This window comes from Barbus barbus, assembly GCF_936440315.1.
Source record: "Barbus barbus genome assembly, chromosome: 18".
Classification (NCBI taxonomy): Eukaryota; Metazoa; Chordata; class Actinopteri; order Cypriniformes; family Cyprinidae; genus Barbus; species Barbus barbus.
The window spans coordinates 24,368,363-24,387,459 of NC_136746.1; the positions used below are offsets into that span (position 1 = coordinate 24,368,363).

Genomic DNA, 19,097 nt, shown 5'->3' on the forward strand with positions numbered 1-19,097 from the left:
TTTATAAAGAGCAAAACCTTGTCATCACAATGCCAGAAGGTTCTGAGCAGGATAGTGTGTCGATTCAGTATCAGGTATATATAAGCAAAATGTTAATGTAGATGTAAAATGTACATCTAAAAAAATTAGAATATCGTGAAAAAGGTCTATATTTTTTGTCACTCATTTCAGAAAGTGAAACCCATATATTATATAGATACATTACACATAGAGTCAAATATTTCAAGCCTTTATTTCTTGAGATGTTGATGATTATGGCTTAGAGATAATGAAAACCCAAAATTCAGTTTTCTCAGAAAATTAGAATATTACATAAAATCAATAAAAAAGGATATTTTAAACCGAAATGTCAGGCTTCTGAAAAGTATGTTAATTTCTATGCACTCAATACTTGGTTGGGCCTCCTTTTGCATGAATTACTGCATCAATGCGGCGTGGCATGGAGGCAATCAGCCTGTGGCACTGCTCAGGTGTAATGGAAGCCCAGGTTGCTTTGATAGCGGCCTTCGTGTCATCTGCATTGTTGGGTTTGGTGTCTCTCATCTTGCTCTTGACAATACCCCATAGATTCTCTATGGGGTTCAGATCAGGCGAGTTTGCTGGCCAATCAAGCACAGTAACACCATGGTCATTGAACCAGCTTTTGGTACCTTTGGCAGTGTGGGCAGGTGCCAAGTCCTGCTGGAAAATGAAATCAGCATCTCCATAAAGCTTGTCAGCAGAAGGAAGCATGAAGTGCTCTAAAATTTCCTGGTAGATGGCTGCGTTGACTGTAGACTTCAGAAAACACAGTGGACCAAGACCAGCAGATGACATGGCAGCCCAAATCATTACTGACTGTGGAAACTTCACACTGGACTTCAAGCAACATGGATTCTGTGCCTCTCCAATCTTCCTCCAGACTCTGGGACCTTGATTTCCAAATGAAATACAAAATTTACTTTCATCTGAAAAGAGGACTTTGGACCACTGAGCAACAGTCCAGTTATTTTTCTCCACAGCCCAGGTAAGACGCTTCTGATGTTGTCTCTGGTTCAGAAGTGGCTTGGTAGCCCTTTTCCTGAAGACGTCTGAGCGTGGTGACTCTTGATGCACTGACTCCAGCTTCAGTCCACTCCTTGTGAATCCCTCCCAAGTGTTTGAATCAGCTTTGCTTGTCAGTATTTTCAAGCTTGCGGTCATCCCTGTTGCTTGTGTACCTTTTCCTACCCAAATTCTTCCTTCCAGTCAACTTTGCATTTAATATACTTTGATACAGCACTCTGTGAACAGCCACACCTTTCAGTAATGACCCTCTGTGACTTACCCTCTTTGTGGAGGGTGTCAATGTTTGTCTTCTGGATCATTGCCAAGTCAGCAGTCTTCCCCATTATTGTGGTTTCAAAGAACAAGAGATACCCGGAATTTATACTGTAGGGATGGTCATTAATTGAAACTCAAATGTAAATATTCTAATATTTTGAGATACTGATTTTTGATTTTCATGAGCTGTAAGCTTTAATCATCAAAAAAAAAAAAAACCTTTTGAAACGTTTTACTTTATATGTAATGAATCTGAAATATATGAAAGTTTAACTTTTTGAAATAAGTTACAAGGAAAAAATTAACTTTTTCACGATATTCTACTTTTTTTAAATGTTCCTGTATTAGGTAGCAAACAGGATGTAGCATTATATCATCAACCTGAAAAAAACAGACAGTTAGAGGCCATCAAAGATGTAGATGAGTTTGCTTTGTCCTTGGAAACAATTTGGAGAAATTTAGCATTTATTGTAAATCTCATTTACTTACAAATGGATCCTCTGCAGTGACTGGGTGCTGTCAGAATGAGAGTCTTTACAGCTGATAAAAACATCACAATAATCAAGTAATCAACACGACTCCAGTCCACCAAATACATTTCTCCAAATCTGTTCAGATGAAAAAACAAACTCATTTACATCTTGAATGGCCTGAGGGTGAGTATATTTTCAGCAATTTTTAATTTTTGGGTGAACTATTCCTTTAAGAAAATATGTTGATCCTCACACAGCCAGTAGAAAAAAAATATTTTGTTGCCCTGCAAGCACTCCTATTTCTCATCTAGTCATCTCATGATCACATAGCCACAAATACAAAACCCTCACAAGACAGCCCACAAGAGGTTTCTTTCCAGACTGCGTCCACATTTGTGTGCGTAAATGTAAATGTACCACACAGGGATGCATGATTTTGATTCGTGCTGATTCCCATCTGTGGGATGTGGTGCTCTTCTCTAAAGCACTTCGCTCACGAAAGTCCTCCTCTTCATGATACCTCCTCCTCCCATCTGCCTCCTGCTCTCCTGACAGCTGGATGTGACTTTGTGGAGGTCATTCTATCATGACAGACATGCTGATGTTGTCCGGTTACTTTCACAGCCCATGTGGTGAACCACCAGCAGCTTCATATTCCTCCCCTACATCTCTCTCTCTCGCTCCTTTCCTCTCACCTCATGCAACTGTCAGACAGAGGACTAACACACTTGTTTTCTTGATAAAGCATGGTGCTCTACATGGGGAAAAGGCAGTGATGGATGATGGGAGAAAGACACGGAGGAAAAATGGGCCACCCTTCCTTTGTGGATGCAAAAGTTCATGCATCGCTTTAATCACAACTAAAGTATTCAAAGAGCATTCGCTCTTCAAAAGAACATGTAGGTCCAACAAAGTAAAAAGAGAGTTTCATTTATCTTCACTGCAGGTGGGCTTCAGCAGCTTTTTAACCACCTGGTCATGTTTGGGACCAGGTTACGGTCAGGTTTTAATATGTAACTTTGGATTTGGATTCCTAATTAATGAGTTTTATAATAAAGTTTGTAGAATTTTTCAATAAACTTGATGAAAATTAGTAATGTTTTGCTGATAGATCAAATGTTCCACATCAGCTTTTCAGTTTATTTTATTATTAGTTATATACTCTCATGCTATTTATTAATATTTTATATATGCTTTAATTTTTATATTTGTACTATGAATTTTAGTTTGTTTTAGTAATTATGTGGTTTTGTTATTCGTTTTTAGCTTTATTTTTATTTGCGTTTTAGTAATTTCAGTACTTCAACTTATTTTATTTTGGCCAGTTGCCAAAACAGCATTTCTATTTTTCATTGAGTATTTTGAATTTAAACTTCAATGTCATCTACAAATTTTGTTTATTATTTCAGCTTTATTTATTTTAACAAAAACAAGTTTTAAATAGTTTTTAGTTAACAGTAACAACCCTGTAACTAATTAATGAAATACACAATATTATACAGGTAATTAATCTTTAATAATATTCACTTATATTACAAAATTTTTAATTGAACTTTAATGAAAATACTTGTTACTAATTTGTAGAACATCACTGAACACTTTTTGCTGTTCTTGTTTCATTTACACAGCTTTAACCAGCAGATGTTCTCAGTATGCAGATTATTGAGTGCTTAGCAACTCATAATTTTGCAAATGACTCTGGAACCGCAGGACAAACACTTGCTTACAATGCTGATTGGTTGATACTACCACAAGAACACCTTCACTATAGCGATCATCTTGAAATGTGACGTTTAAGGCAGCAGACAAGAAAAAAAAATGTAAGTCGCTTTAGAATATATATTTTTAGTATAAATAAATTTGTACTTTACATGTTGCTATTGCAAATAAACAAAACAAAACAACAACAACAGAATACTCAGCTCAAGTAGCACGTTGCAGGTTCAGTATATTGCAATGCATAATAATATCATGATTTGATCTCTTTAAACAAAACTGCGAAGACAGAGTCAATCTGTGGTTTCAGTTTATCTGGCACTGTTTGCTTAAGTCCAGTACTGCTTATCAGGCAGGCAGCTTTGACTTCTTCATTAATTGAATTGTAGGAAATAATATGAATAAACACAAAAATGTCAATACAAGGATCTGAAGTATTGAAAAAAGTGTCAAGATATATGATTGTATCTTAGCCCTCATGAGTGACCTTCAGAGCTCAACAAGAGAACGGCACAGACATCTGCTGGCTCAGTAAATAAGCTGAAGTTTTCCACCACATGATATCATTAGGCCTCTTTAAATAAATGTGCTTATACGCTCTAGAATGGCAATTATAATTACCATCGTGAAAAAGAATGTAATGCACCATGTGCTGCCATAGCGCTTTATGATGCTTTGTATCATTTGATACATGTTTTGTGCCTACATGTTTTGTGCTTAATTTTGTTGGACAATTTGTTGGACAGTCGTACAATACATTTCACTACATGTCGTACTATGTATGTATATGTATGTGACAAATAAAATTTGAATTTGAATTTTGAATTTGAACATAGAGAGGATTATTTGATTGTCAGCTGCAGTGAAGAGATACACATTGACAGTCGTTCTGATTCTGAACGCTTTCCATGTAATCTGATAATCAGCACTATTACATGCTTTAGTGCTCCAACTGTACCTACTGGGGTTACAGTATCAAAGATCATAGGGTTTTTTTCACAGCGTCCCATATCCACCCAGCAGAACATCAGTCTCTGCGGGGGAAAGACTCTGATATGAAGGTAGAGAAACGTGTATGTAAATGAAATTAATTTTGGCAGGCTTGAAAGCCTCAGGCTCCCACGACCGGCACCAAATACCACAGCCACGTCTCTTCAAAGCAACCCTAAAAAGTTGATGAGAACTTTTTTTTCGCCCATCCACCAGCACGAGGGAAGCATTAAAAATACATCAGCTAAAAGACGAAAGAGATCTGGGCCTCGGTTCTCCCTTCGCGATCTCTTCCCCCACATCCCCACAGAGAAGAGCAGCAGAAATCTCTTCATCTGCTTCGATTTCTTGTCGCAATTAGGAACATTTCCTGTCCAATTCCATCCCACAGTTTGACTGGCTGCTGATTAAAACATCAGGAAGAGGGGTTTTCCCTTTTGCAGTGACATTAAATGATGTGCTGTATTGCTGCAAACACCGTCAGCCTGTTTCCATCACTCTTGTGTGGTAAAATAACAATCATGAATGAAAGCAGCTCCACTAATGTGCCATGTCAAGTATGTGAGGTATTTATCTGCCAAACACCCTCGCATCAGAATAAATGAGGAGAGACAGAAACACAAGTAACAGTGTTTTATATACCGCTCAATCCCTAAAGTCATTTAATTGGCTGAGGGCAAAGAAATTATAAAACTAGCTTATTTATTCTTATTATATTTATTCTAGAGCCATATGTGCTACATGGTGGTCTTCGTCATATGTTATTGGCTTATGCATGTTTTTAGATGCTTGTGCATGCTTTAATTTTAGTATAACTTATCAAGGAGACACACACTAGGTTCAGAAAACGCATTTTTCCCCCTTGAAATCAGATAACTCTATCAAAAAGCAGTGACATTTACATTTCAGAGCCACAAAAACGATGCACTGACCCACCTGCTCATTAAGACTGTTTGAAAATGCCACCTAGCCAGTAAGCTAATATAGATTATTCCCTCTCACTATTTGCATAGTCAGATACAGTAACTGAGGACTCCAGCGAGCAATGAGCTACTGTATGCTTCCATTTCAGAGAGTAATGGACCAGAACATTAGCATCACAAGCTCATTTACAGACTGCAGACGGCCCCAGAAGAATGCCTCAGATGGACAGAAACATCAAGTCCCCAAAACACATAAACTGCATTCATTATATTCATTGGAATCTGACACAGTAAATCATGCCCCCTGACCCGAATATACATTTAGTAAAAAAAAAAAAGTTTAAATTAGTTAAAATTGTTCATGTTCACATTGCTCAACAGTGCATTAACCAACGTTAACGATGGAAGCTTGTTTTAGCCACAAGAATAAATGAAAAATTAATTAAAAAAGCTAATTGCAACTATCACAATTCTTATTTTTTTTCTGGCGATTGCAAGTTCATTACTCACAGTTCCGGCTTTTTTTCTCAGATATGCAATTACACTTTTCCGTAAAAACATAAAGAAAAAATGAATCGCAAGATTGTATAAGAACTCAGAACTGAGAGGAAAAAGTAAAAACTTACATTTAAAATTACTTTTTGCAAGAATTGAAAAGAAAAGTCAGAATTGTATGATACAAACTTGCAGTTACCTTTTTATATCCCATGACAGAAATAATATTCCATAGTTAAAAAAAATAAATTTGATCTTAAACTGTATTAGTAAATGTTGAGAAAAATGTTTTGCTGTAGAAGTACTGCTCATTATTAATTGTTCTTATTAACTGATAGTAGTTTGAAAAGCGCTATATAAATGTAACAAATTATTATTTAATTATAATTATTGTATTTTCACTAGTATTTTAAGTGCGCATGTAAAATATAGTGTGCATGTAAATTATTATAGGCTATGAGCATTATAGTATTAATTACTTTTTTATAGTGTAAGATAAATTATGTTCCATAAAACTGTGTAAACATCAATTGGAGCAGGAACATGAATTTAAATTGGACTGAAAATGAATTTAAAGTCTCCCACACATCACTGCTAGAGACAGTCCAAAGTCTTTGACCTTTGGGAGCATCCCACTGTCCTTACACCTGCCAAATTCATCACGCCTATCAGTGGAAGCTCTCGGTGAGATTGGCCATTTCTAGCAGAAATGAGAGATGAGGATGGCACGGCAACAAAAGCCTCCAAGCTGGATGAACAACCCCCAACCGCAGAGCTACAGCATGTCAGTCCAAATAGGAATCAGAGCCATGAGAAACACACTTTCAAACAGCTAGAGACACCAAAGAGCTAATGCCGCTTTGTTAAACTTGTGGCTTAATGTTTTGTGCAGGCTGTTGGTGTGTAGCGCAGATATGTTTTCCACGATCTCGTCCATTATTCAGTTTGTGTGCGAGCTATTGCACAAACACCTCCGCTCTCCAGGGTTTTTTGGTTCATTTCACAATGCCCTGGATACGGTCTGGGGCTAAATGTGGGCTGCAGCTGATATCAGAGCTTCCAAGAAAAGCCTTTGAATAAATGCCTATTTACCCCAGTTTCAAGATGACAGAGGATTAGCCCTGCTTCCTAAACCCTCTCTAGGAATGATGGGACGCACATATTGAGCATGTATCTGTATATTAGATACATGCTCTCAAACGATAACGCTGAAATCCTGTTTATTCATGTGTTTCCTAAAAGGAAGCCGTTTACTTGCACTTTAGCCGAAGGGTTTGTTCATTAGATTTTGATATAATAATGGCATAATAATGACAGACAACACTGACTTCTGTTCACTGAGAGTTGGACACTCTAAAATGCCACACTCTTTCTCTACCACACGTCTCAATCTTCAATCCTATGCGCAAGTCGATCTAAGCTGTTTCGCTAACGTCCACTGACTTGGCCACTGAATTAGCATCCTCTGAACCGGTCAGCAAAACCAAATGCTTAAAATGACTGACATGCAGAGACTGATTGGCTAAACAAAAGCTTCCTGCAGTCTCTTTTTTGACAGGTGTGATATCTCAGGACACTTATTTTGGTGTGTGATATTCCAGAAGGAAATCACAACACTTTTGACACATTGCACATTAAAATTCTTATATGTGTTATGAATATGCTATCCTTTTGAGACTCCAGGAGCAGTCTTTACACCCATCTCTGTTGTTATACAGTTCATATTCTGTGATATCTCCTGCACTTTAAAATGCTCAGGTTAGTTTATGCACAATGACAGCTGAATGGTTTATTCAAAGTCACTGGGTCACATCATGCTTTTAAAGGTATTAAATCAGAGATGTCCTTCCAACAAGTTTGTGCTTTTTCATTTTTTAAAAAGTGCCTCTCAAGTCTGTACTGATATTCCTTTTCAATACAATTTTTCAATGTCACTTACACTGACATTTATTCAGCAGCTGCTGATTTAGTTCATTATATATAAAATCAATTGTTATTTAAAAATAAAAAATAAAATAGAATAATTGAATTCATTTTGATAATTAATAATTATTTCAGTATTATAATAACTGTACTCGTATAATTAGCCTGTTTTATTATTAAAATCATCTATATTAATATTATTCATATTAATAATAAAATACACACACAAATATATTATTATATTTTTATTTACTTGTATTTTAATTTTATTTCTAAAAATATTAATATTTTATATGATATATGCAGTATAGGAAGTGCCTTTGCCTTTATTATTGTGGTTGTGTACTGACACTGACTGAATTCACATATTTTGTACTTACTTTTTGAAAAAACTCCTTTTATTTACATGCACAATCTGGTCTTTGTCAGCTATTTTACAGCTCTTTAACCATCTTAGATACTGCTTCCTGCATTGATTTTCATGCAAAGCTGATAGAAAACAAGATGTGTCATAACGGCGAAATGACTCTGATGTGGCATTTTAAATATGCAGAACCAAAGCCTAAAACCTTTAACTATACTTTTTTCTGCCTTGCAAGAACTGGTATTTCATTCAGGAAGTGCAAACTATTCACTTTTTGTGTTATCTGCCTGGTACAGGCTTTGAGAGATGACAAATAATAACAACGGTCAGTTATTGTTAGGGATTTATCTTAATTAGGATTAAAGCAAGAGCATGATTTATTCATACAGCCATCATTAAAGAACAATTATGGCCACTCGTTTTCACACATACTGTACTTTGTCCTTTACATCAGGCTGTTATTTTAGAATGACCTTACACACATCTTAATTGAACATGCTATAATACTAAATGTCATGAGAATATGGCCTCAGTCAGCAATAAGACTATAAATAGCTGAGAAGCAATAACTGCAGAGATTCATTTCAGTAAAAATGTCATTTTCTGTTCTTCACTGAAGCACCTTGCCATGTCCTTGTTGGCAAACCTGTCAATCACAGTTTTTCATTTTCCCCTCCTCATTTCACACCATAAAGCCAAATATATGACTGCCAGATGCCTGTTAAGAAAAACCACAGTCATGTGCGTCACTTCCTGCAGGGCATTTTGTGAATTTGCTTTTCCCTTCTATGTAATTCTTGGAAAGGCATGTGGGGATGAACTAGTTATGCCTACAGGATACCAGCATATGAGGACAGATTCCATGATGTAGTGAAAGCAGAAAGACTGCGTCTCCTGCTGGGGCGCTGGCGCATCGGGCTCCTCATGTGCCAGGAAGCATGGAACGGCCCTGAAGCTTCCCGTCATTGGCTTTGGCACCTCCATGGTTACCCTTACTTGTACCTGGGTTAAAGAGATAATTCACCTACAAATGACAATTCTGTTATCATTTACTCACTCTCATGTCCTTCCAAACCTGTAGAAATCGCTTTCTTTCCTGGAAAACAAGTCATATGCTCAAGGAACACCCAAAAATGCAATCCAAGATGTAGATGAGTTTGTTTCTTTATGGTTACAGATTTGGAGAAATTTAGCATGACATCACTTTCTCACCAGTGGATCCTCTGCAGTGAATGGGTGCCGTCAGAATGAGAGTCCAAACAGCTGATGAAAACATCTCGGTAATCATAATCGACATGACTTCAGTCCATCAATTAATGTCTTGTGAAGTGAAAAGCTGTGTGTTTGTAAAAACAAAAAAATCGACCAATAAAGGGATAGTTCACCCAAAAATGAAAATTTGATGTTTATCTGCTTACCCCCAGGGCATCCAAGATGTAGGTGACTTTGTTTCTTCAGTAGAGCACAAACGAAGATTTTTAACTCAAACCGTTGCAGTCTGTCAGTCATATAATGGCAGTCAATGGGACCCACGGCTTTGAGAGTCAAAAAAACCTACACAGACAAAACCAAATTAAACCCTGTGGCTCGTGACGATACATTGAGGTTTTAAGACACAAAACAATCGGTCTGTGCAAGAAACTGAACAGTATTTATATAATTTTTTACCTCTGATCCACCGCAATGTCCAACTGTCCTGAGCGCGTTCACAACAGTCGGCACAACATAGTAGACGCATGTGCGGAAGCGGTCTGTCGCGCGTATACGTCACTGTTTAGATCGCTTCCGCACATGCGTCTACTATGCCAGAGCACGTTGACGTGTCACGCGCCAGCTGTTGTGAACGTGCTTAGGACAGTTGGACATCAGAAGTAAAAAATTATATAAATACTGTTCAGTTTCTTGCACAGACCGATTGTTTCGTGTCAATGTATCATCACGAGCCGCAGGGTTTAATTTGGTTTTGTCAGTGTAGGGTTTTTTTTACTCTCAAAGCTGTTTTCACTTCAAAAGAATGCTTGATCTGTGCATATTTCTCCCCTGATTCAGACAACACGACTTTTTCACTGGAGAAAGCAATATTATGGATAGATGACTCGTATTTTAGCCGGAAATTAAAAACGTATTGAAAACTTATTGATTTGTTTTGTTTTTTACAAACTTGCAGCTTTTCACTTAACGATATGTTAATTGATGAACTGGAGTTGTGTGGATTTCTTGTGGATTGTGATTTTTTTTATCAACAGTTTGAATTCTGACGGCACACATTTTTTATCTGCTGTTTGGGCTCTCATTCTGACGGAACCCATTCACTGCGAGGATCTATTGGAGAGCGACTGACATAATGTTAAATTTCTCCAAAACTGTTCCGATAAAGAAACAATGGCTTGAAGATGAGTTAATGTTCATCAAATTTCCTATTTCTTTATAAATATTGTATCCAGAAGAAGGATTTACTAGTAATGCATTATAATAGGGGTGGGGAACGTTGATCCTGGAGGGCCACTATTCATAATTTTTCTCTACCTCATATTGCTTCTATTTATATACCCTGTACAACTTTTTTGCACATTATTTTTGCACATTCCTCTTATTACTATTTAAGTCAACAACATACTGACCTGCACATTTATATTTATATTTTTTATCTTATATTTTATTTTATTTTATTCTTTTATTTTATTTTTTCTACTTTTCTTCTCTTAATATTTGTATACTTTATAATTGCATTGTCCTTGGAGCGGACCTGACCTACATTTCACTGCTGGTTATACTCTGTATAATTGTGTATGTGACAAATAAAAAAATCTTGATCTCTCTTGATCTCTCACTCTCCTGCAGAGTTTAGCTCCAACCCTGAAAAACTCTGGGAAAAAAATATCTAATTGCATCCTGAAGACCTTGATTAGCTGGTTCAGGTGTGTTTGATTAGGGTTGGAGCTAAACTCTGCAGGAACACCAGCCCACCAGGATCAACGTTCCCCACCCCTGTATTATAAGAACCCTTTTGGATTCCCCAAAGTTAAAAGTACCAATTTTTTTTCTTAGTGTGAAGAATATCTCCACAATCAGAAGTACCTTTTTTCACTATAAAGTATATTTGGTGCAATGAAAATGTTCTATGGATGTTAAAAGAACCATAAATGCCTTTTTTTGTGTATGTATGGTCCGATTTTATTATACTTTATGGTGCTTTTGTTGCTCAAATCCCTATTCACTTTTATTAAATGAAAAAAAAAAATAACCAGTACATTCTGTAACATTTCTCCCTTTGTTTTACAGAAAAAAAGAAACATCATAGTTTGAAACAACATAAGGGTGAGTAAATAATAATTTTCAATTCAGTTATTCCTTTAAGCGCCTGGACATTTCAAAAGAGATAAATCAGGGCTTTTTCTTCCTTTTTCATTCCCTTTTTAGCATTCGCTGCTCAAATTTCTACAAGAACAAAGTGATGTCCTTTTCCACCAGCAGCTGTGGTGTGGCTTACCTTGAGGTGATATCATTAAAAGCGTAAACAAAACATTAGAGAGAGAGAGTGAGATGGAGAGAGAACAAACAAAATCCTGTAACAAAGGCAGACTCGCATACCTTTCATCCCGTTGGTTCGTTCACACCAGAGCATGCGGTCTATGACTCACAGCCCTATGAGCTCTTGCTCTTATTGGACATTTGAAACACAAGTGACAGAAGACAGATAACAGACAGAGCCGTCAACCCAGTAGCATGAGAGACATCACCGCTGTAGACTCAAACTCAAATACACTAAGATGTGTTTAAAGCACTGCTGAAACAAAATGACATTCAGAGGAGCTGAATAGTCCGTATGTGGTTCTTGCAATAAGTCTTAAGGGTTAACACTGTAACTCAACCGGAACTGTTTGTAATGGAAATGAATGATATCAAATTGTGTGGCTTGTTGAAGATAAAATCTTCTATATCATTTATACCACAGTGAAATTTTATTTATATTGCATGCAAAACACAGGTCTTTCAGTGTAGATAGCTTCTTTGATTAGGAGAGATTTAATTTTTGCATTGTAACTGCAGGATGTTTATTGCTACATCTAACTTCATCCACTAATACAGAAAGAATTCAACTGATTTAAGGTCAGACCATTATATAATCTGCTATGTCTTTGCATACATTGGCTATTTTACAGTGGCTTCAAACGTGTCTCTTCCAGTCATAATTTTCATTTTACTGACTTATCATTCATCTGATATGAATAATCTTCCTTTTTGATTTGCATTCATTAAGTTATAATGATTCATGATCGTGTCCATTTCATTAAAGCATCTAAGTCACTAGATTATGATTAATAGATATTAATGCATGGTTATGTGATATTTTAAAATATGGGGTTGGAAAATTCCACTACTGTTGCAAATATGGGAACATTTTAATGGAATATTAAGAAACGGCAACAAAACAAGCTGAATTTTCAACAGCCATTACTCCAGTCAACTATATTGTCAAGTCAAGAAAAAAAAAATATATACATATTAATAATAATAGTTTGTCAGCCAATCGGAGTGAGGGGTAGTAGAAAATAAAGGAAAAAAAAAATAATAATAAAAAAGAGTCTGCTGTCCCGTGAGATGAGTCGAACGCAGCTTCTCTGCCGAAACCTAATGCTGGACGCAAGGAAAGTGAAAAATCATCATATCCCGGAGTGGCAGCCGGTGAGAACTTTAATTTTGATTCGGTAAACGAAAGCACGTGGCTGATGTAGCGGCAGATCCCGAAAAACAGTTCGTGACGATTGACGAAGCAAATGTGTTTGTGTTCGGCACAGAGAGAGCCGTGGGTTTTTCTGTGTTTATCTGTTCATCGCTTAACTATAAAGTTCAGATGATGACTAATATAGTTCAGTGCAGCAAATATCAATGTTGTTAAGTTGTGAGTGGCTTGATTTGCTTATTTTTGATTGTGTTTGATCGAGTGACGATAGAATATTGTTTATTTCTGAAGTTCATATGTGAATAAGCCGATCGTTAAAATAATATAATTAACCTGAGTTCATAAACATGGTATGAAACTGTTCAGGTTAATAGTCAGTACTATGCTGCAAATTGCAATTTGACAAGTGTACTAAGTAATAAATAATTCTAAAATTGAACAATGCTCTATGTTAAAAATAGATACAAACAATCGGAATGACAGCAGTGGTTGTTTTTGTTATTTGTAATTCATTTACATACTTTTGTTTCTGTTTAAAGGTTTTTCACCAACTTATGTCGGTTTCATCAAAGCTGAACCAATAAAAAGAAGACCTCCATTGATGATGTATCTCTCCCTTTCAAGCGAGGAAATTGTGCATGAAAAGAAATAGCTTGCCATATATTTATTCTTTATATAATTTTTGGTAACACATTATTTTGATAGTCCACTTTAGACATTCTACTAACAGTAAGTAACTTTGCAACTACATGTCAACTAGCAGTCATTAGAGTATTAGTAGACTGTCTGCTTAATATCTTCTAACACTTTATTTTTATGGGTCCACAACATACAATATACTAACTATCAGAGACTTTGCAAGTATACGTCAACTTCTTCTACTAACCCTAAACCTACCCTAACAGTCTACTCTGAGAGTTAGTAGATGTAGTTGCAATTTAATGAGAATTAGTTGACATGTAGTTGACATGTAGTTACAAAGTTACTTATAGTTAGTAGCATGTCTAAAGTGGACTATCGAAATAAAGTGTAACCTATTTTTTATTTTTTCCAACTATAGTTACCATTCGAAAATATATAATGTAATAGACTTTAGTTATACTACCCCTAGTGGATAAAATGGGCAAAAAATCCCAATGATATGATTGAGGGTCTTTTGACTTGGATTGGTAGGCAACCTTGACCTCCAAAAACATCCTAGAAATCACCTAGAATATCCTAACAATTTCCTCTCCAAAAATATATACATTTGAAAGAGATGTAAAATATAAAATAGCACAGGAAACATGTTTGAGGAACGGGAAAACATTCACCAAAGAATTCTGTCACCTCTCGGAAGCTTTTGGCACGTTGGCTCACGTTTTCAGCCCATATTCCTGTCAGGTGTATGTTGTTCAGCTTACACACACACTCACACACACACATACACAACGAATGTATCAGTATGTTCATCTTAGTTTCCAAAGGAACTTACAGCTGAAGCAGAGACAGACACTTTTATATGTCTCTGGTTAACAGCATTTCCAAAGATCTTCTACACACCAGCACACTGTCAAAAACCACAGAAAAGCTTTTCACCATGATATGAGAGCTTTAGTTTTAAAATAGATGTTGTTTAATGTGCAAGCTTGGATTGCACCTTCAAGGAGAAGAGATCAGATCTATCTATTTACACTGGCAACCCTCAGGATTTACTGTCTTTTATTCTCAAAATTGTTCTTTTCATTACATCTACAACAACATATCTCATAATGATGACATAATCAATATGCATATGATTAAAGTGTGAAAAGCAAGTAATGCAGTTCTGGAGATATACCAAAGATGCATGCTTTTTTTTTTTTTCCCTGATGGATCGTCATGCCTGTTGCCATGGAGCAGTGTTGAGAAAAAAACACAACTAGAGTGCATGGTCAAAAGATCAGCCTGTCATAGACAAAAAAAAGAAAGGAAGAGCCACATAATTATCATTCCCTCTGAGATGGAGCAATTATGTTGATTAGGCAAAAATATGGTATTTAAAGGAGGCCACATGGGTTTTTACTCCACTCGCATTAAGAATAATCAAGGATAATCATATCGCTGTTATCTGAACTTCGTTTTAGCACACATAGGAATGGGTAATGATGGTCAACTAGTTGACGTCATAAACAAACGACTAACAGCCTAATTATCCTTTAACCTACTAGTTGATATAGAAAATGTTGTTTTGCACATCCTAACAAGCTGCAGTTCTACGTGCACACACACACATATTAAAGGTCTATTTTAGGTCTGTTATTTCTTGCATTGAATCTCTGTGCAGGAGACTCCGCGGCTTGTGTATTGCGCGGTACAGCAAATCATTTGCTCCATAAGCTTCCCCTGTGCACCGGCACCATATCTATCATTCAGCACTGACGGGTGTCACAGCTGCGAGAGAATCCCTGCTCACCAGAGATAAAGCACAGAGGGCACAGGACAAATATATCTTCTTTAGAGAAAGCCCCATGCACCTGCCACCCAGAGGTGTAAAGTATTAAACAATACAGCCAAAGCCAGAAAAAAACTAAGCAGATTATGGAAGAATGGACTGTTGAATAAAGCATACAGTTTGAACCTGCTGTACATTCCAGCATTGAAATGGAACAAAGGTTTAAAGGGTAGCCTAAATTTGTGGAATAGAACATCAATCTGTTCCTCATACAAAGTTATTTGCTGAATGATCATCATGACTTTATAATATATAATATATAACTCTACTTACAATATATAGTGCATAAATCACACCCTATTTTATGGTATTTGATTGTAATTTTTGAAGCTTAAAGGAATGGTTCACCCAAAAATGAAAATTTGCAGAAAATTTACTCACCCTCAGGTTCACTCTTAAAAATAAACAGGCTTCAAAAGGTTCTTCAATAGAAGAACAATTTTTGGTTCCACAAAGAACCATTCAGTCAAAGGTTCTTTAAAGAACCATCTCTTCCTTACCTTTTTATAATCTGAAGAACCTTCTTTCACCACAAAGAACCTTTTGTGAAACAGAAAGGTTCTTTAGATGTTAAAGGTTCTTTATGGAACCATTTAGACAAAAAGATTATTCTATGGCATCATGAAGCACCTTTATTTTTAAGAGTGTAATACAAGATGGAGATGAGTTTATTTCTTTATCTGAACAGATTTGTAGAAATTTAGCAGTACATCACTTGCTCTGCAGTGAATGGGTGCCATCAGAATGAATGCAGCTGAAAAAGCCATATTATGGACTAATTTTAGCCTGGAAGTAATGTTTTGAAGCTAAAAATCTTGATGGATTTGTTTTTTTGTTTTTTTTGCAAACACGCATCTTTTTGCTTCACATGGAGTTAATCAGTGGACTGGAGTGGTGTGGATTACTTGTGGATTATTGAGATGTGTTTATCAGCTGTTTGGACTCTCATTCTGACGGCACCCATTCACTGCAGAGGATCCATTGGTGAGCAAGTTATGGAATGCTAAGTTTCGATAAACAAACAAACTCTTCTACATCTTCTCTTATTCACCTAAGGCTGAATACAATTTCTGAAAATGTTAATTTTGTTCACTTTTGCATTCCATAGGAACAAAATTATAGCATACAGGTTTAGAACAATATGAGGGTGAGTAAATAATGACAGAACATTTTTGGGTGAACTCCTCTTATAATCTTCTGGCACTGTATATGATCTATTGTTTCATGCTGGGGAAAAGCCATAACCCTTACCCAGCACAATGAGACGACAGAGGGAAAACACAATCATGAAGCAACTGGATTAAGAAGTCAAAGAATGTTCAATTGTAAGTGCATTACCGTTCACACATTTGCTCAGGGACGAGTCTAAATTACTTTGTGGTAATCGACAACATTCCACGCATGCAATCAATACAACTTCAGTTATATTTGACCCAGAGCATTCCTTTAAATGTGCTACAAATCCAGAGACTGAATATTTCTGCCCTTGCCATACTATTTTAGAACTTTTGTTTGTTGCTGTTGTTTTTGTAAATACTGACATTGCTAGCACTTTTGGATGATGTTTGTTACACAATTTACTACTTTTATAAAACGGTAGCAACAGCATATGATAAATAATACCTGAATACAGTTAGTGTACAGTTGGATTATATTTGAGCATCTACAAAATTAAAATTTAAGTCAGTTCATCCCTGGCTATAAATGTGCTCTGCTCTTTGAATACTACATAAGACAGTGTGAAAGTTTATGGAAATATATCACAGATGGTATAAACAGCAGACAGCAGGTCCTGCAGGACTGTAACAGAATTCTGACCTGAACCAAACAAAACACCCACACTGGACACGCTTCTAATGAATTTCAGTTTAAAAGCAAAAGACAGTGCTGGAAAAGCAGGGGTGTTAGAGTGAGAGCATGTAGTGTGTTGTAAATAACACTTGTGCGTGTAGTGTTGGCAGCATAGTGAACTCTGTGAACAGTATGAATCAAGGTGGCAGAGGCTGAAGATGTCAGCACGCTTCTATTCTTTCAATTAGTTTCAAATGCTCATAAAACAGACCTTACAGCACTCTAACTGTATCTATTTCTGCCTGCATATTCAGTGTCCTGTGATAAATGGTCATGTTTACTCTTACCAATCAACGGCTTATGTTGACAGATACAAGATATATTTTGCATCTTGTTAACATGAACATGCTCTCAGGACTAAGGTAACATAACACTGAAAGGCAGCTCTTATCTGCGGATGCGCTTATAAGAGTCTTAATGGATAAAGATCAATGTAACTTCTCAGGTTTCTCAAGCACCTGCCGATTGTGCTACAACTTCAGTTTAGACAGTCTTGACACTTTAACACACTGATACTGGTTTGAAGAAAAAATATAGTCTAATAACAGAAATGAAAGAATATACAAATAATGGAGGAGAGTAAGTTTTATCTGAATGACCTGAAAAACTCAGAACTCCGGTTATAATAGGCTACTTCTTTTCTGTAACTGTGGTTTAGTATGTTGGTTTCAAACACTAAGTTTAAAGTTGTTGTAAGTAAGGATATATTTTTTAATTGTACAAAGTAAGTGAAAATTTAAACTGTTTGTTGGCCAAATAATTATTTTTTTCATCTTTGTGACAATTGTTATACTGTTTACATTTTGCTGCCAAATATGTTGTGGACGATGCCATAGCTAATAAAAAAAAAAAGTATTGTTCTCAAATCTGTGTCAATAAACAGCAGGTTTGGATCGTGGCAACTACTGTAAGTGTGACAACATGCCCCGCTTCTAACGTGCGTTCAACGATCTTTTTTTCCTGTGCAATAATAGAAATGTTCAGCAGCTTTGTGTATCCAACACTTAAAGAAAATGCCTAAATTCTGATGCTTCCCAAATCAAACCTAAGAAATATTTAGCCTACTTGAGTAAGAAGTATGACAACTAGTACCAGTCTTCTCTATTTCTGTAAAGAGCATCACTGTTTCTGTAAGAAATCTCCTGCACTGAGTCAACTCTAAACAACATCACCATCATCATTATAATAGTGTGTGTCTGAGCTCACCTTGCGCTAGATCTGATATGATCTACTGGAATTCGGCAGTCCAGATCTGTGTCTGTGATCATCAGCTGGAGTTAGAGAGAGATCGCACCTGTATCCGGCAAACTTCTCTTATCTCTCACGGCTCGGCTCGGAGCTCAAGCGGTGACACAGTTTCCACAGAACACTTTGGCGAAAATATTGTAGAACCAACCCCGACAATGTGCTATCATAATATCTGGTCCTCGCCGTCCATAAACCGTGAGATGGTAAGCGATGATCGGAGAACGCAGAGAGGAGCGCGCGGCGACGCCATCAAACTGCGCGTAAAGCGAGAGCGCACAGATATAAGAGCGCGGGCACACAAGTCAGTAATCCAGAGATACTACTAGCAGAGATATGGATTACACTGCACGCACACGCACGCACACATACGCGTGCTCGCGCGGGTATCATTCTCACAGCTCGTTTGCAATATTGGGCGTCCCTCTTGAGAAGTGACTGTAACGGGTTACTTTTGTGGTGTGTGGTGTTGTAAATCTGTTACTGCGTGACGGAACCATGGTACACTGATGGCAGCATATGGTGTACCAGATGTATTGCATGGTACTTTGTATTTTACCTGGATATTTACAGTATATGGTTCTCCAAGGAATACAGCTGCGTAAAACCATAGTAGTACCCAAGACAAGTCACGGTATTTACACTATTAAATTACTAA

At 36.7% G+C, this 19,097-nt stretch overlaps 1 pseudogene across 1 annotated transcript in view; it reads right to left on the minus strand.

Annotated features, from left to right (window-relative positions):
- LOC306884286 (zinc finger matrin-type protein 4-like) overlaps positions 1-18,462 on the minus strand; it is a 66,294-nt pseudogene extending 47,832 nt beyond the window's left edge. Inside the window, exon 1 of the transcript in view lies at positions 18,401-18,462. The product of the transcript in view is annotated as a zinc finger matrin-type protein 4-like (transcript). The remainder of the gene's footprint in view (positions 1-18,400) is intronic.
- Between the last annotated feature and the right edge of the window lie 635 nt (positions 18,463-19,097).